This window comes from Globicephala melas, chromosome 4 (genome assembly GCF_963455315.2).
Source record: "Globicephala melas chromosome 4, mGloMel1.2, whole genome shotgun sequence".
Taxonomy (NCBI): domain Eukaryota; kingdom Metazoa; phylum Chordata; class Mammalia; order Artiodactyla; family Delphinidae; genus Globicephala; species Globicephala melas.
Window position 1 is genome coordinate 143,043,729 of NC_083317.1, and position 19,252 is coordinate 143,062,980.

At 40.3% G+C, this 19,252-nt stretch overlaps 1 long non-coding RNA gene across 2 annotated transcripts in view; it reads right to left on the reverse strand.

The window, feature by feature from the left end:
* The window catches only part of LOC132597279 (uncharacterized), a 31,988-nt gene that overhangs the window by 9,136 nt on the left and 3,600 nt on the right, over positions 1-19,252 (reverse strand). The window contains exons 2-6 of one of the 2 annotated variants that reach the window (XR_009563834.1): positions 14,232-14,560; positions 13,469-13,765; positions 8,147-8,186; positions 6,836-7,066; positions 6,541-6,639 (exon numbers count right to left, since the gene is read on the reverse strand). This is a non-coding gene — a long non-coding RNA (uncharacterized lncRNA). The remainder of the gene's footprint in view (positions 1-6,540; positions 6,640-6,835; positions 7,067-8,146; positions 8,187-13,468; positions 13,766-14,231; positions 14,561-19,252) is intronic. The other variant, XR_009563835.1, reaches the window with a different exon arrangement.

The following is a 19,252-nucleotide window of genomic DNA, read 5'->3' on the forward strand; positions in this document are numbered from 1 at the left end:
TCTTGATGAGTCTGGCTAAAGGTTTATCAATGTTGTTTATTTCTCAAAGAATCAACATTTAGTTTTATCGATCTTTGCTATTGTTTTCTTTGTTTCTATTTCATTTATTTCTGCTCTGATCTTTATGATTTCTTTCCTTCTACTAACTTCGGGTTTTGTTTGTTCTTCTTTCTCTAGTTCCTTTAGGTGTAAGGTTAGATTGTTTACTTGAGATTTTTCTTGTTTCTTGAGGTAAGCTTGTATAGCTATAAACTTCCCTCTCAGAAGTGCTTTTGCTGCATCCAATAGGTTTTGGATCGTCGTGTTTTCATTGTAATTTGTCTCTAGATATTTTTTCATTTCCTCTTTGATTTCTTCAGTTATCTCTTGGTTATTTAGTAACGTATTGTTTAGGCTCCATGTGTTTGTGTTTTTTACTTTTTTTCCCCCTGTAATTGATATCTAATCTCATAGCGCTGTGGTCGGAAAAGATGCTTGATATGATTTCAATTTTCTAAAATTTACTGAGGCTTGATTTGTGACTCAAAATGTGATCTATCCAGGAGGAAGTTCCATGTGCACTTGAGAAGAAAGTGTAATCTGCTGTTTTTGGATGGGATGTCCTATAAATATCAATTAAATCTAGCTGGTCTATTGTGTTATTTAAAGCTTGTCTTCCCTTATTAATTTTCTGTCTGGATGATCTGTCTATTGGTGTAAGTGAGGTGTTAAAGTCGCCCACTATTATTGTGTTCCTGTCGATTTCTTCTTTTATAGCTGTTAGCAGTTTCCTGATATATTGAGGTGCTGCTATGTTGGGTGCATATATATTTATAATTGTTATATCTTCTTCTTGGATTGATCCCTTGATCATTATGTAGTGTCTTTCCTTGTCTCTTGTAACATTCTTTATTTTAAAGTCTATTTTGTCTGATGTGAGTATTGCTACTCCAGCTTTCTTTTGATTTCCATTTGCATGGAATATCTTTTTCCATCCCCTCACTTTCAGTCTGTATGTGTCCCTAGGTCTGAAGTGGGTCTCTTTTAGACAGCATATATATGGGTCTTGTTTTTGTATCCATTCAGTGAGCCTATGTCTTTTGGTTAGAGCATTTAATCCATTCACGTTTAAGGTAATTATCGATATGTATGTTCCTATTACCATTTTCTTAATTGTTATGAGTTTGTTTTTGTAGCTGCTTTTCTTCTCTTTTGTTTCCCACTTAGAGAAGTTCCTTTACCATTTGTTGTAGAGCTGGTTTGGTGGTGCTGAATTCTCTTAGTTTTTGCTTGTCTATGAAGCTTTTGATTTCCTCGTCGAATCTGAATGAGATCCTTGCTGGGTAGAGTAATCTTGGTTGTAAGTTCTTTACTTTCATCTCTTTAAATATATCGTGCCACTCGCTTCTGGCTTGTCGAGTTTCTGCTGAGAAATCAGCTGTTAACCTTATGGGAGTTCCCTTGTATGTTATTTGTCATTTTTCCCTTGCTGCTTTCAATGATTTTTCTCTGTGTTTAATTTTTGTCAATTTGATTACTATGTGTCTCAGTGTGTTTCTCCTTGGCTTTATCCTGCCTGGGACTCTCTGCACTTCCTGCACTTGGGTGGCTATTTCCTTTCCCATGTTAGGGAAGTTTTTGACTATAATCTCTTCAAATACTTTCTCAGGTCCTTTCTGTCTCTTTCCTCCTTCTGGGACCCCTATAATACGAATGTTGTTGCATTTAATGTTGTCCCAGAGGGCTCTTAGGCTGTCTTCATTTCTTTTCATTCTTTTTTCTTTATTCTGTTCTGCAGCAATGAATTCCACCATTCTGTCTTCCAGGTCACTTATCCGTTCTTCTGCCTCAGTTATTCTGCTGTTGATTCCTTCTAGTGTATTTTTCATTTCAGTTATTGTATTGTTCATCTCTGTTTGTTTGTTCTTTAATTCTTCTAGGTGTTTGTTCTTTAATTCTTCTAGGTCTTCGTTAAACATTTCTTGCATCTTCTCGATCTTTGCCTCCATTCTTTTTCCGAGGTCCAGGATCATCTTCACCATCATTATTCTGAATTCTTTTTCTGGAAGATTGCCTGTGCCATTTCATTTATTTGTTTTTCTGGGTTTTATCTTGTGCCTTCATCTGTTACAAAATCCTCTGCCTTTTCATTTTGTCTATCTTTCTGTGAATGTGATTTTCCTTCTACAGGCCACAGAATTGTAGTTCTTCTTGTTTCTGCTGTGTTCCCTCTTGACTCAGTTATACATACACATGTATCCACTTTTTTTTGGATTCTTTTCCCATACAGGTCATTATAGAGTATTGGATAGAGTTCCCTGTACTGTACAGTAGGTCCTTATTAGTTATCTATTTTATATATAGTAGTGTGTATGTGTCAATCCCTATCTCCCAATTTATCCCTCCCCTCCTTTCCCCTTTGGTAACCATAGGTTTGTTTTCTACATCTGTAACTCTATTTCTGTTTTGTAAATAAGTTCATTTGTATCATTTTTTTAAGATTCCGCATATAGGTGATATCACATGGTATTTGTCTTTTTCTTATATATAAATGTATTTATTTATTCATTGGCTCTGTTGCGTCTTCGTTGCTGCACACGGGCTTTCTCTAGTTGCGGCGAGTGGGGGCTGCTATTCTTTGCAGTGCACAGGCTTCTCATTGCGGTGGCCTCTCGTTGCAGAGCACAGGCTCTAGGTGCGCGGGCTTCAGTAGCTGTGGCACACAGGCTCAGCAGTCGTGGCTTGCAGGCTCTAGAGCACAGGCTCAGTAGTTGTGGCGCATGGGTTTGGTTGTTGCTCCACAGCATGTGGGATCTTCCCAGGTCAGGGATCGAACCCCTGTCCGCTGCATTGGCAGGCGGACTCTTAACCACTGCGCCACCAGGGAAGCCCTAGGTATTTGTCTTTCTCTTTCTGGCTTATTAGTATGATAATCTCTAGGTCCATCCATGTCACTGCAAATAGCATTATTTTGTTCTGTTTTATGGCTGAGTAATAGTCCATTGTATATATATACCACATCTTCTTTATCCACTCCTCTGTCTGGAGGTCCCTGTCTTAACCTGAGATTTCATGAGCTGAAGTGTACAACCTTAATGAAACAATCCACATGAGAACTACCTATTATCACCCGCCGAAAACTAACTTCTGTTGTTTTATAAAGAAAGGGGCAGAGAGGCTTACAGGGGCCTCTTGTTGGGAAGAGCAGGAACTAGCGTGTGTCTCACTTTTACTCCTTCCTCCAAAAAGGGGTGTTTCTTCTACGTTGGGAGTTAGTAACATCACTGTACATAGGATCATTCCACATTTATTTGTGGTGGGCAGAATCATGCCCCCTCCCAAAAATGTCCCACCCTAATACCCTGTGAGTATGTTAAGTTACAAAACAAAGGGGGATTAAGGTTGCAGATGGAATAATGTTGCTAATCGGCTGCCCTTGTGATGGGGAGATTACCTGGGTGGGCCCAGTGTGATCACAAGGGTCCTTTCAATACAAGAGGGAGGCGGACAAGAATGAGTGTCAGAGAGATGGCAAGGTGAGAAGGACTTGGCCTGACATTGTTGGTTCTGAAGATGGATGGGGAGCACATGCCAAGGACAGTGGGCAGCCTCTAGAAGCTGGGAGAGGCCAGAAAACAGATTCCCCCAGAGGCCCTGGAAAGGAATGCAGCCCTGCTGACACCTCGATTTTATTTTATTTTTAAAACTTTTATTGGAGTATAGTTGCTTCACAATGTTGTATTAGTTTCTACTGTACAACAAAATGAATCAGCTATCCATATACATACATCCCCTCTCTTTTATTTATTTATTTATTTATTTATTTTATTTATTTATTTTTTTCATCCCCTCTCTTTTAGATTTCCTTCCCACGTAGGTCACCACGTTGCATTGAGTAGGGTTCCCTGTGCTATACAGTAGGTTCTCATGAGTTATCCATTTTATACATAGTATCAATAGTGTATATATGGATTGACACCTTGCTTTTAATTCATGGAGAGCCTGTTAGACTTTGGACCTACAGAACTGTAAGATAGTAAGTGTGTCTTTTGTTAAGCGCCAAGTTTGTGGTCATTGGTTATAGTAGCGGTAGGATGCCCACACAGTATTGCTCTGCTGTCTGCGTGTGTCACTATTCTGTCTCCCACCCCACATCTCCACACGCTTCTCCTCACTGTAGCCACTTCGTAAATCGCTCTGTGCTAGTGGTTCTCAATGGGGGCAATTTCCACCCCCCCGGGGGACATTTGGCAATGACTACAGATATTTTTGTCACACCTGGGAGTTGGGGGTTTGCTACTGGCATCTCAAGAGGGTAAAAGCCAGAGATGCTGCTAAACATCCTATAATGCACAGGACAACTCCCCCCCCCCCCGCCCACTGCCCCGCACTGCCCGCAACAAAGAATTATCCAGCCCCAAATGTCAATAGCACCACTCTGCGAAAACCCTGCCCATCACATACATCAGCTTATACATAGAACATATGGGGCTGGGGGTAAGGGCCTACATTCAACCCCCACTCTTCCTCCCCTCCCCTTGCCTTTTTTTTTTTTTTTTTTGCGTTGCTTTATTTATCCCATGCATTCTCAAAGGGCTAAGGTAGTATTGCCCCCAAGGGAGTGAAAATTGGTTCTTGAAGGGCAAAAGAAAGAAAAACAGGCATTAAGATACTTTGTGGCGCTCTGAAACTCAACCCCACCTGACAAAATCTTATTCTTTGGTACTTATTTCTCCCTTTACGAAGAATTTAAATGATGTTTAATTTTTTTCCCTTAGGTGAGTGATAATGAAAAAATACATTGAGAAATACTGCCTTACACTAAAGTGTGTCATCCGTCCTTTCCAGTGATGGTCTTTTCTTCTGATCTGTTTTGGTTAGGTTGACAGGAAACTTACCCATAAGCTATTAGAGCAGTTGTGTAGCAGAGAACATTCACGAATAAACATTTTTGCAAGCTGGTAAATTTTTTTAAATGTGCATGCTTATGAATTTTTTTAAATGTACATAAAGCTGTACAAACTTACTGTTCAACTGTTAACATCTCGTTGAAGATGTTTTATCCTGTTTTTTACCTCTCCTTCTAGGACAAGTCATTAATTTGAAGAAGGAAAATCTAGTAGAATGCCGCAGTAATGAATATAGAACCACAAATACTAGAAATTCTAAAATAGAATATTTTCAGTTTCACACCACATAATGCTTTTGTTTTCTGTTAAGCAATACTCCAAAATTTACCTATAATAAATGTTAACAATGCTTAAGAGAGATTTCTTTTTCTTTTTTCTTTCAGTGACATCAGTAGTTTAATGGATGGGGGTTAAGAGATGTTTCTAAAGTTAGCTCAAGAAATGGCAAAATATGGACTCCCTGGTGGTCCAGTGGGTAAGACTCAGCACTTCCAATGCACACGGCGCAGGCTGAATACCTGGTTGGGGAACTAAGATCCCGCATGTTGCACAGCATGGCCAAAAAAAAAAAAAAGGCCAAGTAATGACCTGGACTTTATATTGCCCAAAAGAAATGGGGAAGGCTTTGTATTTGTGTGTGTATAATAGGGGAGAACAAATCTGACTCCATATTGGATCCATTTCTTTTACATTAACCTTTGTATTCTATTGCTTTTGCTACAAGTTAATCACTAAAGGGATGTTGCCTTTAAGCTTAAATTCTACATAATGGCCCATCTCTGGGAACCCTGCTCCCCAGATAAAGAGCATTAAGCTAAAATACCTCTGTTTAGCTCACAGGAAACATCCTGACCAGGCCCACCTGTGAATGATGGCAGGAAGGGAGAAATTAACACACCCCCTCTGGAAGTTGACTGGAACCAGGAAATGTTTGACTTTACTCCCTCCTTTTTTAGTATAAAAGAAGCCTGAATTCTAACTCGGGCAAGATGGTTCTTTGGGACACTAGTCCACCACCCTCTCGGTCTGCTGGCCTTTCAAATAAAGTCACTATTCCTTGACCCCAACAACTCATCCTCAATTTATTGGCCTGTTTTGCAGCGGGCAGTATGAGCTTGGACTCAATAACATGTGTATCCTTTGTTCTTCCCTTCCTTCCATCATTTATGTGCAGAAATTTTTTTCACAAAGAAAGAGGAAACATCTTACCTTTCCTCACCTCCAAACAAACCACCGCAACAAACCAAACACCAAACGTAATTGTATCCTTATGTTTTGTCACGGGTATAAAGTGAGAAGGAAGCCTGTGTCTTAGGCAGCTACGGCCCATGCTGTCATAGTGACACTTGCAATATCGGTTCTTTGAATGATTAAATGATTACTCAGTTATTAGAATGATGTCATTCTGTTGCAATTCCTCCGGCTATTTTGCTTTCATACTGCTACAAATTTCAGTCTCAGCTTGAACTTTTATTTATGCTGAGATCAGCCCTGTGGATTGCCTCATTATACAGTGCCTGCAGGGGTGGTACTTCTGGGAAGGCAGCCAGCAGTCTCCGGTCAGCAGGAGCGATTTCAGCTCAATTTACAAAGCAAAAGAAAGGGATCCAGTTGACCTATAAGGACCAACTCTGCAAGAATTAGTGCTTACCAAAATGGTGATTACTCACAGCTTGACCACCTTCCTGAGAGGACATTCTTCAGAGATTTTATTCCTCTTCTTTCAGGGAAAGCATCCATTCTTGCTCTCCTGTAAAAAAAAAAAAAAATCAGAATATCAGAAGACTTATTATCTAATAGGCTTTCTAAAAATTGATAAAAGATTGCTTAAGGGATGCATTTAGGAACAAATGATTTCTAAATCCTGGGAGAACATGAAGGTAAAACAGTGCTGACTGCCCAGAAGGACCCACTCCAATCTAATCTGCTCAATTTTTCTTTTGTACCTTGAAGGTGATTTTCAAGATTTCTTGTCCTTCAGGTTGTTCTTGCAGGTCACGCAAGCAAAGATGCATTGGGTACAGTCAGCGTCTGAGAGTGGAATTCAGCCTCTCTGATGCCTACCGAAGTGTCTCCATTCACCAGAACATAAACTCAAACGAGCTGTGAACGTTGCTTTCCTTTTCCTCATCTGACCGCAGTGGCGTTTTGGTGTCTGTATTTGTTCTCTATTGCTTCTGTAACAAGGTACCACACATTCAGGGTCATAACACAACACAGATTTATGATCTTGCGGTTCTGGAGGTCAGAAGTCCGAAGTGGGTCTTGCGAGGCCAAAATCCAGGTATTGGCAGGGCTGCGTTTCTTTCTGGAGGCTCTAGGGGAAGATTTTTTTTGTCTTTTCCCGCTTCCAGAAGCTGCCCCCATTCCTCGTTTGTGGCTTCCTTCCATCTTTAAAGCCAGCAGTGGCCGGTCTGGTCTTTCTCAGCCTGCGCCATGATGACACTGACTTTCTGCCCCCCAATTCCTCATTTAAAGGACCCTTGTGCAGAAGAACTAAACAGACATTTCTCCAAAGAAGACATACAGATGGCCAAGAGGCACATGAAAAGATGCTCAACATCGTTAATGATTAGAGAAATGCAAATCAAAACCACAATGAGATATCATCTCACACCAGTCAGAACAGCCATCATCAAAAAATCTACAAACAATAAATGCTGGAGAGGGTGTGGAGAAAAGGGAACCCTCTTGCACTGTTGGTGGGAATGTAAATTGATACAGCCACTATGGAGAACAGTATGGAGGTTCCTTAAAAAACTAAAAATAGAACTACTGTATGACCCAGCAATCCCACTACTGGGCATACATCCGGAGAAAATTTTGGTTCGAAAGCATACATGCACCCCAGTGTTCATTGCAGCACTATTTACAATAGCCAAGACATGGAAGTAACCTAAATGTCCACTGACAGATGAATGGATAAAGAAGATGGGATACATATATGCATTGGAATATTACTCAGCCATTAAAAAGAACGAAATAATGCCATTTGCAACAACATGGATGGGCCTGGATATTATATACTAAGTGAAGTAAGCCAGAGAAAGACAAATATCATGTGATATCGCTTACATGCAGAATCTAAAAAGAAATACAAATGAACTTATCTACAAAACAGAAACAGACTCAGAGACTTAGAGAATGGATTTGTGGTTAGCAGGGGGGAAGGGTTGGGGAGGGAGGGATAGACTGGCAGCTTGGGATTGACATGTACACACTGCTATATTTAAAACAGGTAACCAGCAAGGACCTACCGTATCACACAGGGTACTCTGCTCAACATTCTGTAATAACCTAAATGGAAAAAGAATTTGAAAAAGAATAAAAAACAAACAAACAAAAACCCTTGTGATTACACTGGGCCCACCTGGATAATCCAGGCTGATCTCTTTGTTTTAAGGTCAGCTGATTAACAACCTGAATGCCATCTGCAACCTTAATCCCCCTGTCATGTACCGTAAGATGCTCTCAGGTTCTGGGAATCATGTCACAGAATGTGCACATCTTTGGAGGTGTCATTCTGCTTGTCACAGTGCCTTTGACTGTCAGGCAGTAATGAAACCATTTAAGTATCAACCACATTGCTCTCTCGATGCTCAGTAAAGCTCTTCCTTCTTTCTCGTTTAGACACCTTTCACAGACTTTATTGTCTTGTACCTTTCTTTCATCTCCGTTCTTCTGCTCGGCCCCCTTCTCAACTGCCTGTCCTCCACCATCTGAATTTCTACTCATCCTTCAATCACAAGATGCCTGTTTAGCGATGGCATTTCTGATTCTTCCGTGACATAATTTGTTTCATTCTTCCATAACAGCTCTTTCTACACATCGTTCATTTGTTTGTCCCTTCCACAATTATTTATTGAGGAATAACCATGTGTCAGGAGAATGAAATACACCAGTGAACAAGACGGATAAGGTTCCTGCTCCGGTGTATCCCATATTTTAGTAGTGAAGACAATAAACAAGTAAATAAATGAAATAATTTCAGATAGTGACAAGAATTGTGGAGCAAAGGTGGAATTAAATAGGAATTGGGGAGGTCCCCAGGAGGAGAGGACATAGATAAGATGTGGAGGATAGAAGGAGTCTCCATGTGATGACCTCAGGGAAAAGTATTCCAGACAGAAGGAACAGCAAATGTAAAGGCCCTGAGTTGGGAATGAGCTTGGGAGGCTGGAGGTAAGAAAGGAGGCCAGTGAAGCAGGAAGTCAGGGAGATCGGAAGGACAGTTTTCTGTTTTTTTGTTTTTTTAATATTTATTTGGTTGCACTGGGTCTTAGTTACAGCAGGTAGGCTCCTTAGTTGCGGCTCGCAGGCCCGTGGGATCTAGTTCCCTGACCAGGGATCAAACCCAGGCCCCCTGCTTTGGGAGCACGGAGTCTTATCCACTGCGCCACCAGGGAAGTACCTGTTTTTGTTTCTGTTTTTAATATTTTGGCCATGCTGCATGGCATGTGGGATCTTAGTTCCCTGGCCAGGGATTGAACCTGTGCTCCCTGCAGCGGAGGCTCAGAGTCCTGACCACTGGACTGCCAAGGAATTCCCTAGAGTTTTTAAAAATAGAAAACAACAGGCATAAAAAATAAAATTCATGATGACTATTATGGTAAAAATAAAACTGACAACAGCTAAAACTAAATATGGTAAGATCTGTGGTTGACTCAAAAATAATAGAATTAAATCTTGGCAAAATGAAAATCTGCAAAATTCGATAAGGCAGAAGGACTTAGACAAAATAAGTCATTGACAGAAATCTTAATAGTTGAAGCTCTGATTGTCAAAAAAAGATGATCAATGAATCAACTCTTTTGTATAAGATTTCGAGAGAGAAAAACCAAAGTGAAAATGGGAGCTATTTGAAACAGCTTAACTTTGCCATACACAAAATTGATCAATTACTGATTAGTTCAGCAATAAATTATTCAAGTCAAGTTGGCCTAATGGATTTCTCTAGTTAATAGTTTCCTGCTGAAAATTTATCAATGTTGGGATGATTTTGACTAAAATGTTTGTATTCATAAGCTCGTCAAAGAATCAACTATCTATGGGTTTGAAATGACTGCCATTAAAAAATCCCATGGGATTGTGTTGGGTGAAATGAGTCAGACAGAGAAAGATGAATATCATGTGATGTCACTCATATGTGGAATCTAAACTAAATGATATGGATGAACTTATTTACAGAACAGAGATAGACTTACAGACGTGGAAGACAAACTTACGGTTACCAAAGGAGATGGGGCAGGGAGGGAGGGATGAATTGGGAGTTTGGGACTGACATATACACACTATTATATATAAAATAGATAACTAGGGGCTTCCCTGGTGGTGCAGTGGTTGAGAGTCCGCCTGCCGATGCAGGGGACACGGGTTCGTGCCCCGGTTTGGGAAGATCCCACATGCCGCAGAGCGGCTGGTCCCGTGAGCCATGGCCGCTGAGCCTGTGCGTCCGGAGCCTTGTGCTCCGCAATGGGAGAGACCACAGCAGTGAGAGGCCCACGTACCGCAAAAAAAAAAAAAAAAAAAAAAAAGTAGATAACTAATAGGAACCTGTTGTAGAGCACAGGGAACTCTACTCAATACTCTATTATGGCCTATATGGGAAAAGAATCTAAAAAAAAAAAAAAGAATGTATATATGTATATATATAACTGATTCACCTTGCTGTACACCTGAAACTAACACAGCACTGTGAATCAACTATACTCCAGTAAAAAGTTTTTTGAATCCCATGGGTTTTATTACTGTATATAAAATAGATAACTAATAAGGACCTACTGTATAGCACAGTGAAACTCTACTCAATACTCTGTAATGACCTATATGGGAAAAGAATCTAAAAAAGAGTGGATAGATGTATATGTATAACTGATTCACTTTGTTGTACACCTGAAACTAACACAACATTGTAAATCAACTATACTCCAATAAAAAATTTTAAAAAAATCCCATGTGTTTTTTTAAGGCTAAGTTGACAGAATCAAAATGGTAAGCTCCAAAGTTTTTAAAATACAAAAATTAATTTTAATTCATATTTTCAAGTATTTTTGTTATAATACTAACATAAAATTTTGAAATGTTTTTGAAAATGTACAAAGTATAAAGAAAAAAAATTATTCATAAAATCACCGTTGAAACAAAACCATTGTAAACCTTTTGATATATTCTCCCAACCTTTCTTTATGCACAGATATTTTAAAAATAGCTGTAATACTACTTTATATGCAATTTTTCACACTGATTTTGTCACTTAACAGTAGATTATCGACATTTTCACGTTACTACCTCATTTTCATAAACATTCTTTTTAAAGGCTGAGGAGAATTTACTCATGTTTTCTTATGTTTGGGCAGTTAAGGATTTGCCAGTTTTATAGTAATATATAAACAGTGCTATATATCATTTCACATAAAGATTTTTCTATTATTAGGATTATTTTGCTTGGATTGAGTGCCAGAAATGGAATTATAGTTTCTAAGTATTCTTTATTCTTTTAATTTCGAAGGAGACTGATTTTCACCAGTAATACCCTGACCAGAAATGGGGACAGTGAGAAAGCAACTCAAACACCTAATAACAGCCCTTCTGTAATTCAGCTGTCTGTATTCTTTACTTATTATCTTGGAAGATTATGGTGTTTAAGGGGAATTGGACAGTTTTTTGTTTGTTTTAAGTATAGTCGATTTACAATGTTGTGTTAATTTCTGCTGTACAGCAAAGCGATTCAGTTATACATATATATGTATATTTTTTAAATATCCTTTTCCATTATGGTTTATCACAGGATACTGAATATAGTTCTCTGTGATATACAGTAGGACCTTGTTGTTTATCCATTCCATATATAATAGCTTACATCTGCTAACGGACAGTTTTTGTTTTTAAAGCAATTTTTATTATCATCAAAACAATGAATTCACATATTTTAAGAAATCAAATGGTACTACAAGGCTTATGATGAATAACAGGGGTACCCTGCCCTACCTACCCTTCCCCATCCTTCAGTCCTTCAGTTTTAACTCTTTCAGTATCTCCTTAGTATTTCTAAATGGTATCCTTAAAATGCTATTTCTTTTACTCATAAGTTTTAGGCATTATCTATTGACTTTCTATTATGGAAGATGAGAATTTAAATAAACAACATTTCTCTATCACAAGCATCCCTTCCTCCCGTACCTTGACATGTGTGGGTCTATTGCCGCCCTCCCCTGCCCGCCCCCCAACACATACACTTCTCTTCCCTCCATCCTCCTAATCTACGTTACATCACCTAAGTAACCTTCTAAGAGAAGGTGTATAGAAGGGGAATTTTTGGAAAATTTTCCCGTCTTAAAATATCTTTATCCTATCCTTGCACTTGACTGATGGTTCAGCTGAGTTTTGAGATTTAGGGTAAATTATTTTTATTTCAAAACTTTGAAGGCATTCATCAGGTGTCTGTCGATAGTCTGATTTCTATGTACTGCCTGTGATCTGATCTTTGTTTCTGGATGTTTTTATGATCCTCTCTTGGTCCCTGATGTTTCAAAATTTCACCATGACATACCTTGACGATAATTGTTTTTTTCATTACTTGTGCCGGATAATCTGTGAATATTCTAATCTGGAAACACTTTCAGGAAAAATTCTCTTGAATTATTTCTTTGATCATTTTCTTTCCAGAACTCCTACTACATCTCTTGGATTGATCTTTTAAGTTTTTTTAAAAATTGCTTGTGGGAATTCCCTGGTGGTCCAGTGGTTAGATTCCACGCTTCCACTGCAGGGGCACGGGTTCGATCCCTGGTCAGGGAACTAAGGTCCTGCATGCCATGTGGCACGGCCCAAAAAAAAAAACCAAAAATTGCTTGTAATGTCCATCTTTTGTCTTTCTGTTCTGCTTAATGGTTTCTTTGCCTTCTAATTTTCCCAATACATTTTTATTTTGTATATTGTCTTTACTTTCCAAGAATTCTTACTTGTTTTGTGTTCCTTTTTTGTAACATCCTGGTTTCATGGATGCTCTGTCTTCTCTCACTTCTCCAAAAATAAAGAATACTTTTCTTGCTCCTTGTATTGTTTCTTTAGTTCCTATTTTCTTTCCATATGGTAGAATCTTCCCTCAAAAGTCTACTGATCCACTGCTATCTGTTTATATTTGAGTGAAGCATTAGAAAGCTGACTGGACACTGTGTGTGTGTGTGTGTGTGTGTGTGTGTGTGTGTGTGTGTGTGTGTGTGTGTGTGTGTGTGTGTGTGTGTGTGTGTGTGTGTGTGTGTTGGGCAGCTCTAGGGACCTGCATTGACTATAGTATAGAGCTTCACTGTTGGGTGGGACCTAGGCGGGAGCTACTGCTTCACTTATGTAGACTTTCAACCAATCCCACTGTTTTCAGTTTCACTACTCACTCAAAGAAAATCTCCTTCCCAGGTGTTGGCTCTAGTAGGCGGTGTTTATTTATCTACCGGTCTGTTAGGTCCCCGTGACTTCAGGGGAATCTGGACATGTTTGAATTTTCCGTGTCCTTGATCTGCTGATTGCCCCTTTTATTCGTCATAGTCATCAACTGCTGAGTAACTAATTACCCTAAAACTTACTGGCTTAAGACATCAGCTTTTATTATCTCGCATTTCCTCGGGCCAGAAATCTGCACGCAGCTTAGCGGGGTTCTGTGCTTCGGGATCTCCACGGGCTGCAATCAAGGTGCTGGGTGTGGCTGAAGTTAGCTCAGGGCTCAACTCCGGGAAAGATCCGTTCTGACCTCACGCACTGTTGGCAGGATGCCATTCCTTGTTGCCTGTTGTTCTTCGGCCAAGAAGTTACCACATGAGTCTCTCCACAGGGCAGCTCCTAACACTGCTGTTTGCTTTATAAGGGTGAGCAGGTAAGAAGAGCTGGAAAGAGGGAGGGTGAGGAAGATACGTCTCAGTCTTGTATAACAATCTCAGAAGTGGCATCCATCACTGTGCCATATTCTATTTTTATTTTTTTAATTTTTATTTTATATTGGACTATAGCTGATTTACAACGTATTAGTTTCAGGTGTACAGCAAAGTGATTCAGTTATACATATATATATATATAAATATATATATTCTTTTTTTACATTCTTTTCCATTATATGTTATTACAAGATATTGAGTAGAGTTCCCTGTGCTATACAGTAGGTCCTTGTTGGTTATCTAGTTTACATACAGTAGTGTGTGTACGTTAATCCCAAATTCCCAATCTGTCCCTCCCCCATATGCTATTTTTAGAAGCAAGTTACTACATCCAGTTCACACTCAAGGGGAGGGGATTACGCAGAGCGTAAATACCAGGAGGTGGGGATCGCCGGGGACCATTCAGAAGGCTGCTTACCACGGCCCTCCAGAGAGCACTCCTGCTGCAAAGCCTCTGTCTTCCAGCAGAGTAGAGCGGGGCTTCTCAAACGTCACTGTGCATTCAAGTCACCTGGAGCCCTTGTTCGCATGCAGATCCTGATTCAATAACTGCCGTGGAGGGCTTCCCTGGTGGCGCAGTGGTTGAGAGTCCGCCTGCCGATGCAGGGGACACGGGTTCGTGCCCCGGTCCGGGAAGATCCCACATGCCGCGGAGCAGCTGGGCCCGTGAGCCATGACTGCTGGGCCTGCGCGTCCGGAGCCTGTGCTCCGCAACGGGAGAGGCCACAACAGTGAGAGGCCCGCGTACTGCAAAAAAAAATATAAATAAAAAAAATAACTGCCGTGGAGATTGAGATGCTACAGTTCTTACTGGACGCCAGGTGTTACCACCGCTGCTAATCCAGGCCCGCACTTCGAATAGTGAGGTGGCAGAGAAGCAACGTGCCTCTTGGCTGGATCTGAAGAAATTACATTTGGCCTCTTTTCTAAAATTCTCTCCTGAGAGCCTCTTCCCATACATAAAAGACCAATGCTAGTCCAAAAGCCCAGTATGTTAGTCACAGATTATGACGTCTTTGGACCTCCCAGTACCTATCTGCATTGCCTTACAACAATGGAATTCGATCAATTATACTTCAATTAAAAAATAATAAAAATTTAGAATAGAAAAAAAATGGAATCCAGACATAAAACGCACTGGTATGCAGTCGGTGAGTTAAGAGGTGAGGAATTCCGTCTCCAATTTTCTTTCTTTCCAATATAGAACTGTTTGATGAGAAGGAAGAGTGAGTTTTTACATGAATTGAGAAGCAAAGAGATGGTCCTGGATATTGCCTGAGATTTCAATGATCATACTATTCTTACCACTATTAAAACATTTTGTTTTTCCTACACAGTCGGAAAGGAGAAGGATTTAAACCTTAGAGATAAATTAGTTTTCTTAGAATGTAGATAAATTTATAAATAATCGGTAAAGGCTCATTGGTGATAAGCATAACCAATTAATGAGAATAGCAGGTTTCTCCTATAGTCTATGGGCAGAAATGCACCCAGCTCTGAACTGAAATCAGAAATGCACCCAGCTCAGGAACTGAAATCAGAAATGCACCCAGCTCAGGAACTGAAATCAGAAATGCACCCAGCTCAGGAACTGAAATCAGAAGCCCAGTCATTGCAGGCTTTGCATTAATGCAAAGAATTCTGGCATGAATTAATACGAAGAATTCTTTGCATTTAGAATTTTATCCTGTCGTATTACATATACATATTACAGGGCAGAGATACTGCTCACTGGAGACATGGTGCAGATAACCTGGAAGGAGGCAGCCTCTAGCCCTATACACTTATAACATGGGTTATAATCAACATGGGCTGATCAATTCTCTGGTGGTAGATGCTACCAGTTTCTAAGCCAGTGTTCTCAAACTTGAATGCACCAGAATCACCTGGAGGGTTTGTTAAACTACAGATTGCTGGCAACACCTGCAGAGTAACTGATTCTCTATGTTTGAGGCGGTACTCAAGAGGTTGCATTTCTAACAGCATCTAACATTGATGCTGATGCTACTGATTGAGGGACCACACTGTGATAACCACTGGTCCAGATTAACTTCCTCGGGAGGGAAGGAAGCCCTGAAGAATCCACCAGCTGAGAATTGCTGATAAACTGAGGTTGAAGAGAGAGAAGTTGATTGCTGGAAAAGGAGACACCTGGGCCTCTAAGGGCCCTCTGAGTGTTGGTGAGAAGTTGGGTTGGAGAACTTAGGAGAATGGTTAGTTAATGGAGTCACACCAGGGCAGATGCCACTGCTGGGAGGGATGCTCAGCTAGAGAAGTTTTCAAAAGAATAAATAAGAAGATTAGATGGGAAAATCAGTGAGAGGGTCAGCGAACAATATGTATTGTTCCTCTCGTGAGATAACATGCCCTGTTGTTAGAGCTAGGTTTTGTACTTGATGTTTTTGTTTTCTTCACCCCAAACCCAGGAAAAATTATTGTAGGGTTTTTTCTGTTATTTTATTTTTTAATTTATTTTTTAGTGAAGTATAGTTGACTTACAATGTTGTGTTAATTTCTGCTGTACAGCAAAGTGACTCAGTTTTAAACATATACATATTATTTTTTATATTCTTTTCCATTATGCTTTATCCCAGGACATTGAATGTAGCTCCCTGTGCTATACAGTAGGACCTTGCTGTTTATCCATTCTATATGTAATAGTTTGCATCTGCTAATCCCAAACTCCCAATCCCTCCCTCCCCCACCCCCCTATTGTAGGTTTTTTTCTTTTCAAACTATGATACAGAGTCTTGAAGATGATCAGGTGTTTCTTATAGCCTTTTTATTTACTGAACTGCCATGCAACTTTTTCTTCTTTCCACTCTTATTTTCTTTTCAAATTTGCTTAGTATGTTGTTAAATCAATGGAGCATTTAACAAAATTCAACTAGGGTGTCCATTAGATATTTTTCCACTCTATTCAATGAGGCATCTTGGCCAGATGGTTTCTGTTGTGAATGGTCTTGGAGTTTTCTATAATGTTGTATAGATTGCACTCATTATGTATAGACATCACCCTTTCCCTACTAGATTCTTCTCTGAGGGAGCTGTCCCATTCCAGTGCCGTCAGATATTATTGATGGTGGACAATAAAGGACTCAGAATAGGCAAGAGACTGGGTCTGTATTTGAAAGGTCATCCCACGGACCTTCAGCTCCACAGAGCTGAACCTCAACTGAACGAACCATCATGTCGAGTGGGAGTCTATCTGTGCCCTCTTTTTGTCTGATTCATTCGTTTCTCTGGAGCATTCTTTCTCCTTATACTAAGCCTTAGAAAATGCCGCCAGGTAGAGGGGGTAAAAATATTCACTTTGAGAAATACACCATCTTAAAGCTGACACTGTAATGTGGTCCTCAAGTCAAGGTGGACTGTGTGTTCTTTAAAATTGTTCCCTGTTTCAACAACAACAGCTGCACAATATTTTCCCTCTCACATGCTATTCACAATAGGACCTTGATGCTCCTCTTATGAAGACAGGAGGTCTGTGTGCCCTCCCCTCACATCTGACTTCCTTTGTAACCAAGAATACGGCAAAATTGATGCTGCGTGACTTCTGAGGCTCGGTCAGAAAAGGTGATGCAGCTTCTGCCTTGTTTCCTGGAACACTTGTGCTGCCCTGTAGACCGTGTGCAGAAGCCCTGTAACTACCTGAAGGACAGAAAGCCCGGGTTGACCCTCAGAGCTCCAGCTCCTGCTCTCTGGGCTCTGCCTACTGTCTGATTGCCATTCATGAGAGACTCTGAGCTAGAAATGCCCAGACAGGAGCAACTCCTGACCCACAGAAACCATCAGAGGTAATAAAATGATTGCTCCATTTGAAGCCACTGAGTTCCGAGGGGTTTTGTGACACTGCAGTAGTAACTGGAATACTCCCTATAAGAGGAGAGGATGTTAAAGCAGCATCAGCGAGGGGTCCTTAGTCACTCACAGGAAAAATGGGCTCTGGCCAGCCGAAGCAAACTTAATGAGATACAGGTCTAAGTTAAGAAGTTAGAATAGAACTGAAGACATATACTGTACAGTGAATCGATAAAGCCAAAAATCGAGGCTTTGAAACAGCTCATAAAGTAGATACGCCTCTAGTAGGACTGATTAAGGGGGAAAAAAGCACAAATAAACAAAATTAAGAATGAGAAACTACAGAATTGATAGAGATGAAAGAGAATTAAATAACTTTATTCCAATAAATTTGAAAACTTAAACATCACGGACAAATTCCTATAATAATAATTTATCACAGTGACTCAGGAAGAGTAAGAAAGTCTCTAAATCTGTAATGATGAATATGGTTACCATTAGTTACATGTGACTCTGACCCCTGAAACATAGTGAGTGTCACTGAGGGACTAAACTTTACATTTTAGTTAATTTTAACTAATTTAAATTTAAGAACGGGAACAGTATAAAGTATTTTTCTGTTCAACACAATTTGACTGTTTTGGTAGACTATATTTTGCTTTATTGCATCTCATAAGATATCATCACTGCCTCGGAGTGTGTTAAGATGTGTGCCTTGTGGGCTTCCCTGGTGGCACAGTGGTTGAGGGTCTGCCTGCCGATGCAGAGGACATGGGTTCGTGCCCCGGTCTGGGAAGATCCCACATGCCGCGGAGCGGCTGGGCCCGTGTGCCATTGTGCCATGGCCGCTGGGCCTGCGCGTCCGGAGCCTGTGCTTCGCAATGGGAGAGGCCACAACAGTGAGAGGCCCGCGTACCGGAAAAAAAAAAAAAAAAAAAAAATCTGCTTGCCAATGCAGGGGACACGCGTTCGAGCCCTGGTCCGGGAAGATCCCACATGCCGCGGAGCAACTAAGCCTGTGCGCCACAACTACTGAGCCTGCGCTCTAGAGCCCGCGAGCCACAACTACTGAGCCCACGTGCCACAACTACTGAAGCCCCCAGGCCTACAGCTCGTGCTCTGCAACAAGAGAAGCCACCGCACTGAGAAGCCCGCGCACTGCAATGAAGAGTAGCCCCCGCTCGCCGCAACTAGAGAAAGCCCGCGCACAGCAACGAAGACCCAAAGCAGCCAAAAAAAAAAAAAAAAGTGTGCCTCGTAAACACATCACTCATCTTGATGGTGTCAATGGATTAATTCAGTTTGAATGACTTTTTTTTTTCTATGCACAGATATAATATTTCATTGTGTTTAACTGAATATTTTATGAAGATATTAAATGAGAAGATGTGATTGACACAGTGATACCTACGTAAGTCATCATTGGTGATAAAGTTGAAATGTTTATTATTTATGTATGATATAATTAAATTATTTTTCTAGTTAAAAAAATAAGTATAGAATAATTTTTGCTTACAATAAAGGCATGATTGGGCGATGATACAGAAGCTAGTTTTATGACCAGCGCGGTAAAGAAAACAAAAGAGCCTGGAAGAAGGTACATCGCAAATAGCATGAGGTTGAATACCAATTGCAGTT